At 32.4% G+C, this 10,215-nt stretch overlaps 1 pseudogene; it reads left to right on the top strand.

Annotated features, from left to right (window-relative positions):
- Positions 1 to 5,038: 5,038 nt before the first annotated feature.
- On the top strand, positions 5,039 to 5,230 carry LOC114803940 (small nucleolar RNA U3; annotated as a pseudogene).
- The last annotated feature ends 4,985 nt before the right edge of the window (positions 5,231 to 10,215 follow it).

Raw genomic sequence — 10,215 nt, forward strand, 5'->3', positions numbered from 1 at the left:
TCAAATTTCACACAACCTTTTAATTCATTCATCAATTATTAAGTGACCGAAACTTTTAAGTAGCAATTAAGCACTCTTGCTATATGGCGACTGAAAATGTTTGTAAATCCCTCTAAAATAGGCCTAAAATTAGAGTAATCTGAATATTAAGGCTGTCATTCAGCTTTAAACAGTAAAACTTATATTTGAATATTATGTTATATTACTAGTGCTAATAATTAAAAAAATAATATTCATTTGAAATTTGAGCTAAATAATAATAACTGCAATTAAAGTAAATTGCGTTAATTGATAAATGTTACGTATACGACATGGTTACTATATTTCTAAAATGTGTACATATAGATTACATATTTTATTATTTAGAGAGTAGAATTTAACAAATGAAAAACCATAGCAATATATGATAATGTGTCATTTATGTAATAAAAATTGGGTAAATGTACTAAGTTGCCCAGCAAACCGAATATCAGTCTTAAAACAGAAACAGAAACAAAACAGAAATTAGAGAAACAGAATATTCAGTGTTGATCAATGTGTATTCAAATTATTTATTTTATTTAATATTGCAGTAAAAATAACAATGAATATTCTGTTAAAATGTCATCTGTATAAAGCACTTCGCATTGGTTTCACTTACAATAAATTCCTAAAAATATAGAACAAAGAGAGAAAAGTCTAAACAATATGCAATTGCTCTTACATATAAATATATAAAACACTATGTAGAGTAATCAAAATTAATATTTCACAACATTACAACATTCCAATTTTACAATATATTATACAAAAAGAAAAAAGATATGCTATGATAAATAATTCCTTTGTGCAAATATTTTTGCTACGGCTTTTATGAAAATTCTTTGAATTTTTCCTTCAACAAACAGCGAGAGAAAAAAAAAATTAATAAGAAAACAGTTATTCAATCCAATACAATCACAAAAGCTGGCAGACAAAATATCAGAAGTAATAAAAGCAAATGGATGATGATGATGGGAAATACTACAAATATGAATGCAAGCGTACAAAGACAAAACAGGAAATTTTTTTATTGTTGTAACTGATATTTCTTTCGTTTAATTCCGCTGCACTGATTCATTCTTTACGAAACAGGAAGCAAAATGTGCAAAAAATCAACGCGCTCGAAACTGACAGCTAAAGCTGTTGGCTTTTAGTGTTCGTTGGAAGTGCTACTCTTGATGTTCGCAGCGCCTTCGGGCTGGTGAGAAATATACATATGTACGTGAGTGTTGCATAAAAGTGACAGCGACGCTGCGCTACTGCTAGACAATAAGGAAGAAATGAACTTTGTGGCACACAAATAATTGCATACACTTCAGCGTGAGTGCCACCGATGTCATTGTTTCGATATTTCTACGATTGTGTGTGCTTTATGCATTTGTATTTGTTTAATATTTATCCCGCAGGAAATATTTAACTAGTGTAATGATTATTTATTATTGAGTAATATTTTCTATAATTATGTAAAAGCTTGTAGAACGATTAAAATATAGTAGCCTAAAGGTATGCGAATTGAAATTATGATATATGGCAGTGTCAGCGCTAAAAAGTATGCAAAGGCTCAGGATATTTGCTCATATCAGTTTTTTGTTTCACAAAGAAATGATTTTTTCTCATCTATAGAATTTAGTATGAAATAAAAAGAAGTTTTTTATCAGAACAAAGCTTTCAAGACTCTCATATTGTCTTTTCAAAATTATTATTTTTTGTCGTACATAAGAACTCACTTAGGAAGTTGAGTCATATAAAGAGTTATTAATTTTTCTTGGATGGATAGATTCCAAGAGAACATATAGCGATCCCAACTTGTATTTCGGCTAAATAGATCTAAATCATGCCTTTTATCGTTTAATTTAAATTATCAAAACGTTGATTCAAATATTTTCCATATTTCAGGAGATCTCCATTGGATATGTTACTTCACTAAAACCCTAAACCCTAAAGGTAGGCAACATTTTATATAGAAATTGTGATAGTTTTCCCTGCAGGTAGTTTTAAGCTTAACTGAAACAATTGTTTTTTTCCCCTTCGGGTAGCTTCACATTCAAGCAAGAATAAGCGAAAAATTATAATAAATGAAAATGTATTTTTATGAATGAAACGTAGCTGAGTAAATTAAACAAAAGCGCGCGAACCGGAAGTTTGTGTCGGCGGTATATTTCGTATCACTGTATATACATTTACATATATACATAATACGCTACCGTTGTGTTTTGTTGCTTTCACCACCATCCATCCTACTAATTGTTATGCCACTTTATGCGCTGGATTTGTTTGCTTGTAGTTGGTTCGTTGGTTTGTTCGGCGTTGTATGCCGCTATCGTACTTAGTGGCTGTGCGTGCTCGAGTACAATGAATTGGCGTGAAATCTGACACTACTCACTCACACTTGAAATGCTTGAATAAATAGTGATGGAGTACATACTTCATTTTAACATTGTGCGCTGAAATTAAGCATGTGCGTAGCAAAATACAACTACTAATAAACATATATGTTGTTGTATGTAGCATATGTTTTGTGGTATTGTTGTTTGTGTGTGTAACTGAGTGTTTGTATATGCTTGCCAATAGTTGAAGGCTTTGTTGCCATATGCGTGACCTATCAGGCTAATCTAATTAAGTGCCTATGAAGTGAAGTTAGGCCGTCTCAGTTGAAGTTAGACCAAGTGGCTTTTGTTTAAGTGACAGCTGTAAGGTCAAGTGGTTATAGAGAAACCCGTCAAGTTCAGTTGTGTGTTCAATAAGTAGTTATTAGTTACGCCTCTTATTGTATATATGAAGAGTGGACCTTGATGGATAACCCTTCAGCGGCAGAAGACTTATAGGTTTAATCATATAGTATTGCTGATTTAATTATATATTTATATATTAAAGAATTTTGATAATGAGGAAAAATTAATTGTTTTTGGTGTAAAATAAATGTATAAAATCGGTTCAGTACTTCCCAATGTACCTTATATTGTTATTTCCACTCATTTGACTAATTAAATTAGACTCACAATTTCATCTAATAATAGATCGGTTTTACTCGAACATAGAGCTTTATTTCCTGTTTGATATTGCATTGTAGTTATAATTTTATTACTTGTTAATATTTCTATAATTCAAAATACTCAACATTATGCAATCCGCCTAAATGTAGGCAACGAATTACTCATACATGCATAAAGGTCTTAGATATATTGGCATTTGGGTGGTAGAACTATGGAAATTAACTGAGTGTAATGTAAAAACCAGTTTTACTTATTCCAGGTATCACTCTCCCAATGCATACTACGTTTAACCATATTAAAGAAACAAAAACCATATCATCGCAAGGCCAGTTGTCATGTCACAATGAAGAGATTTCTATTCCGTTTTTTTCGATTTTTTTGCTTTCGTCAGTAGTCAGCTGAATTCCTTCCATCCAAGTATCATATTAATGATTGACATTTGGCTAATTAGAGCTATCAGAACATTTTGTGGGGGAATATGAACGAGTGAAGCCGGTGAATATCGCGTTTCTTTAGTGGGTGAATAATAAGCTATAAGTCGGAGCTATTAGCTAACGGCCATTCTGTGAATACGACAATGCAATGGAATAAGTAAATATGAGGAGTGGTATAGAAAATATTAGAGAGTTGAAGCCGTATTCTAAGTTGGTGTCTTTTGCATTTTCTCAGTAATACTTTTGTAATTTATGTATGAAAAGAAGTTATTTATATAATAAATTATATAAATTAGTCATCAGTGAAAATGACGCTTTGCAAAGTTATTCCAATTGTACCCTTTGTCATATATCTATTATAAAATACCTCTAACTTATTACTTTAGTTATTGCACATTTAATTGCTTCTTTATCATTCCTTCTCTTCAGCCACTCGAGCGCTGCTGAGCGCTCTTTGTAGGCGAAGGAAATTCCAGTTTTTTTTCTACATTTTCCACAACTATTCTCACAGCGGCACTCAGCGCAGCTGTGCGCTGGATATGCAAGACACTGTTGAGTATTTACTTAGAAGTTGTACAACGCTTGTCGGTCACTCAACGGTGTCAAGTGTTGGCAGTTGGCCATTGCAGTCGCCATTTCAAGGGTGTCAAGTGTAAAGAAAGCTGTTTTTGTCGTTTGTTTCTTGTGTTTTTTTTTTGTTTCTTGCTCCTTAAATGACTTGCGCTAGAATGCTAAGCATTCGCTTTGCTATTTTAAGCTCTACTGCTGCTTTTATGAAAAAAAATAAATAAATCAAGTGGGGTATGCAGAGGAAATAACTGCAGCGACAAAAGAATGTGGAAAAATGTGGTGCCGTTAATTGTAATGTTATTTGAAATGGAAAGTGGGTGAATTTAAAGTATTTTTCGCTGCAGTAAATTAAAAAAAAAAATAATATTAAATACGATTTCTTTTGTACCTCATGTTTCGCTTCTCAGCAGTTACATAAAAATTTCTAGAGTCTCGGATGTGCAATGACTTTCATGAGAAGTCAGTTTCACGGAGATAAATTTATCATTAAAATTGTCGAAAACGATGAACAGTTAAGCAATAACTAAAAAACTAGGGAACATGTAAGTAACATTGCACATTTGAGCTTCTGGGAAACTCAGCTGGATTTTAAAATAATTTTTAATTGAATATTTGTGGTCTGAAAAATAATAATTCAAATTTCATATTTTTTTAACAATAAGCGCAACAAAACTTTTTGAAGTTATACTTCTTATACGACTGCGGAAAAGGTAGCGATAATTGTTTAACACGTTAAGCGTTAGCGTTGAACAATTAACGTGAGAGAGAGAGAGAGAGAGGAGTGAATGAGAGTAAAGCAGAGAACTTAAAGCACTTGCCATGCTTATGCTATTTGAGCAATTCTTGTTTTTGTAAAACAATGCTTAAATTTTTGGTTGGTGACATATTCACATGTGTACGCACATGTATGTATGATTGTATGCTTACGCATTATTTTTCATTCGTTTCTGTTTCATTTCTGGGAATTCTCAACTATTTTATGTTTTGGTTGAAATCCTCTGCGTTGGCCGCTGAAAAGTTAAGACTATACTTCACAGTATCATTTCTGTAGTCAGTCTTCATTTACTTTCTTTGCAAATCGAAAGTATTAGCACTCGCGATGAGGAGGTATAACGTTTTATCTGCCAGCGTGAGGTTTATGAACTTCATTTCTAATTTTGTCTTGTGGCGATGATCGCTCGGTTACAACGGATAAAACGACTTCGGAGTGTTAATGAATAAATTTCAAGGTTTTATACAAATAATTATATATAAGAATGCAGTCAATAAGTACAGTAGAGTAATTCACAATCTGGTGCAAATGGTCCTGCATATTTGCAATTGCAATTTCGCTGTATATTTTGTTGGTATTAAAAGAAGCTGATCCACTTCTGGCATTCATCAGAGAGAAATTTTCATTAGAATTGATCAATGGAAGAAATGATCCTACGACAAAAGGAGGTACGACTATTGATGCGGTATTCGCGAGAAATATAGATAAAATAGATGTACGACATTTCATATCGTATTTTAGTTATGATAATCCAATTGTAAATATTATAAAAATAAATCCGTCAGAACCCAGAAATGATAATTGATTTGGACTTTGCTTTAATGTGCATAATCAATTTATAAAATGTGAATTTAAGAAAGTGATGGTCACTCCACCATATTTTTATCCTTTCCCTCTCGCTAGTTTTCTTTCATACAAAATGATATGCATTTCTTGGAATATCACTAAGAAGTATAACTTTTTCCGCGCGTAGGGACTCCACGCACCTTTTTTATAGTCTGAAAAATATATTGAAATTATGAAAATTTTTAGCTTTTGCTATATAGCGCCCTCTATCGAGCACCATTGAGTAAAATTAATAATTTTGGTTTGAATATTTGAAGTCCGAAAAGTAATATATTTGGTTAGATTTCGCACCTTTTTTTATAGTCTGAAAAATATATTGAAATTATGAAAATTTTTAACTTTTGTTATAGAGCGCCCTCTATCGAGCACCATTGTGTAAAATTAATAATTTTGGTTTGAATATTTGAAGTCCGAAAAATAATATATTTAGTTAGATTTCAGTACAATTTTTTAAACAATAACAACAACAAACCTTTTCGTGGTCGAAAATAATATTGAAATGTAAAAAATTTTGCACCAGGACGACCTCTATCGGGTTTAAGATTCTTTATTGTGTTTCAGAAAAAAATGTTAATAGCAAAATGTGCCCATTCGAATTATTTAAGCGTTTTAAATATTCCACCAAAATTTCAACAGGAGGAACCCAGATATTACTTGCTAATATTCGACTGCGACTACAAAACAAAAAAAAAAATATAGCAACACTTTGATCTACTCATATTTTCGAACACGCCACACACTGCGACATTCGATTTCAATTTGTTTTTGCTGCTGATTTCATTGCTACCTGCGAGGCTTGTGTACAACGCGGCGTATGAGTGACACACAGCCGAGCGCGTTCAAATACAAATTGCAATGAAAAAATGTGCGCTTTTGATGAGAAAATCCCCTAAACTTTATTATGCAGCGCAAGTAGCTAGCGTTAGTTGCATACATGCATACTTCATTGGCAAGCGCAATTCAATACTTTGGTTGCCATTGCTGCCACCGCTGCTGCCGCTGTTGCTATTGGCAAAGCTTCGATTTGCATTTGTGTGCTGCTGTTCGCCGTCGCACGCGCAACAATTGCATGGCATACAAATCGCATTAGGTTTTATTGCAGCGCATGTGTGGCAGCAATGATTGTGGCAGTGCCATGATGCGCGTTGGCAATGCATGTAAGTATGTATGTATGTATTTGGTGGGAGATAAACTATATTTGCTTGCGCATATGCATATACAAACAACATAATGCTGCTGTCTGTCTGTCCATATAGTCATTGGTGTCATGCCTTTCGTAACGGATGCATTTGAAAATGCATGTGTGGTCGCTCTGTTCCGCTAGCGCTCAGCGTTAATGACGGCAAACACTCACGTACGCGCAGGCAAATACTGATTGCATTCATTATTGTTGGTGTTGGTGTTGTTGGTTGGTCGTTCGATGACAATCACAGGGCTTGTAACATATTTGAATGGTGCAATTGTTGCCTATCACGACATATTGTTTGTTTATTTGGGAGCTAGTGTGTCGGGATTGGTTATGTAAATTGGGTGAATTGTGAAGAGCTTGCACTTATTGGACGGTTGGGATTTTGTAAGTGACTTATGAAGAGAGCGGAGACTGTGAGAGTCATACGGCCATTGTTGTAAACAGATATGTGTTAAGGATATAAAGTATTTTAAATAAAAACTTTTTTACCTAATGATTTTTAACAGAAATTATAAAAATTAATATTGAGGGTTGCTACTATTTTGAAAAGAAAAATAATATAATAAAATTAAAAAAATGCTAATTTCGAATTTAAATAGTTTCACAATATTCGGAAATTTTAAATTTTGTATAGTGTTGCCACCTATCAAAATAATGTTAAGAAACTCAATTGGGGATGAGTTAAAATTATATATTTAAATGAAAGCCCTTTATAAGATGAATTTTAAGATACATTATTTAACAAAAAATTTTGGCGTTGCCACTTTTTTGAAAACAAAAATGTTAATTTCAGTTTAAACAGTTTATTAAAATATACAATTTCACTAAATTAGGAAATTTTAGCTTTTTAAGTACTATCTGTGTATAGTGTTGCCACCTATCATAAAAAATTTATTGAACACATATGGGAAAATGTTAAAATTACATATATATTTAATTAAAAACTTTTTTTAAGATTACTTTTACGATAAATTATAACAACAAAGTTTTAGGGACGTCACTTAAAAAAAATACATATAACAATAATAATTTCATATAGAAATAGTTGCCACCTATCTCAGAATATAAAAATATTAAGAAATACAATTTGGGTAAATTTTAAAACATATATTTAATTTTTTTTTGCATGATGACTTTAAATTATAAATTGTAATTTTCAGGGTTGCCACTTATTTGAAAAAAAATTTAAATTAAATAATGTTAATTTCGTTTATAAAAGTTTATTAAAATAAACTGTTTCACAATCTTCGAAAATTTCAGCTGTATATATTTTATTATTGTGTAGTGTTGCCACCTATCATAAAAAAATAAAAAAAATCAATTACATAAAAACATTTACGACACTCACATAAAATACTAAAGTCTTTAAGTTATTATTTTATGTTGTCATTTCGATTAGGACGTGCTTAGTGTGCCTGGAGCATGCGTTCTGCACAGCGAAGACACACTTTAGCAACTTTCATTGCTGGTTTTTTTTATTTGAACAATTTTCACCTATTTTATTACGTCCAACAATGCTATACTCTCTTTGCTAGCTTTGTCCATTTTGTCTTCTTTTTGCACCCACTGGTGATCAATACTTTCATTGCACTTGGCCACTTTAGCACCTCACACGTTTGACTTTTATTTTAGGACCACATTTTTTCTCTGCCACACAGTTTTTGTTGTTGTTCTTCGAAAAAAAAATGCAGTTCAGCCGCTGTGTAGACCTCAAAACCATTGAGACCATTTTAAATGTTGATGGTGTTGCATTCTAAGTTTTTGTATGCCATGATCTTTCTTTCAAAAGCGCGCATTGTTGTTGATATTGTTTGCAGTAGTGAGGGTGAGAAGAGTGGTGCATTGTAGCTTGAAAATAGTACGTTTCTTTTTTTTTCAAATCCTGCACGATTTCCATTTTAACTTTACCAATTCCAACCTGTTCCCTGCTCGCTTCAGTGGCTCAACACGCAGCAGCCGCCTTTCCACACGTACGCGCTTCTTCCTTGCTTCGATTTTGTTTGCGTCTGCCGTTGCTTCGACTTGTTTACCTGCATTTTGTGTGCTTTGCTGCTAGGCTCTGCTGTGTTGTAGAAAAATACGAAAAGAAAAAGGATATTGGCTCAATTTGACAATGGTGCCGAATAATTTGCTGGTCTCTTGAAATATCGTTCTTGGCACTTTTTTCTAGGTTTCTCTTATAGTGTTTATTGGAAAATGTGTGCATTTGTGGTTGTGGTAAAGGCGAGGGGTTGTAAAATGTATTGTCGATGGCAATTTGTGTTTTTGGAAAAGTTTTTGCTCTTTAAACGAGTATAAAATGAAACAAATTCTTGTGGGAAAGTTGCAAAAAAAATATATAATTTATTTGAAACAGTGGATTGAACAACTTTTGTTTAAGTTGAGTGTGCTTTTTAGAACTCTAGAGAGTAGAAAAGCATTATTATCATCAAATGAAAAGCTTGATCCCTAAACGAAAATCGGAAACTCGTTATTATTTAAGTTATCGAGTCTTCCCTTAGACTCCAACTAGTTTTTTCCCCGATTTTTTTTTTCGGTTAATATATATATTTTATGGGTTCTCTTCTTAACTGTTAGTATTTTTTTTTTGTTATTTGTTTTCGCTTTTCAACCTTTGTAGTGCATTTAAAGTGATCATATAGACACTCGTTTTCTCATATTTTAAACAATATTATTATTGAAAAATTAATTTATGAAAATTTTATCTGATTCATAATTTAATATACACGCATGAAAAATTTAACAAGCTTAACTTTTTCCCAAAAGCGGCATAATGAATTCGCATGAACGAAATTGAAGTTTCATTTATTTGCATTTTCAACATCATAAAGCATGCTTTTGACTACATAAATTAATAAATGCCTGAAGGATAATATAAATATGTAAAAGTGTTCATGAGTCTGCCTGCGCATACATAAATAAATATATGTAAGCATGCGGCAACTGCAACAGTTGTCTAACAAAAAAAAAAAAACTGCAATAATTCGAAACTGGTTCGCCAGCCTTCATTACTATGAATAATTCTTTAGTTTTACAGATTTATGCATACATAAATATATGTATTCATATGCACTTGTTAACCAATTTATTTTGGCATTCAACTTTAATTTTTATCATACTGAAATTTCCCACACAACTTTCATTTGAGTAAGCGAGTGTGGAACTTTCACTGCAACAAAAGTGTTTCCAATAAATTCCAAATTGCCAGTTGTTTACCGTTACATGTGTATATGTCAGTGTATACATATGCTGATTTGCCAGAACTTTCACTGCTGACCCAATTTTCATACAAGTTGACAGCGACAAGTAATCACCTACCGACACAACTGCGTAAGAAAACTAGCAGAGAGATTTAACTATAACGGTAAATGTGTGTGTTATGTTATGTTG

The sequence above is a fragment of the Zeugodacus cucurbitae genome, chromosome 6 (assembly GCF_028554725.1).
Source record: "Zeugodacus cucurbitae isolate PBARC_wt_2022May chromosome 6, idZeuCucr1.2, whole genome shotgun sequence".
In the NCBI taxonomy this organism is placed as follows: domain Eukaryota; kingdom Metazoa; phylum Arthropoda; class Insecta; order Diptera; family Tephritidae; genus Zeugodacus; species Zeugodacus cucurbitae.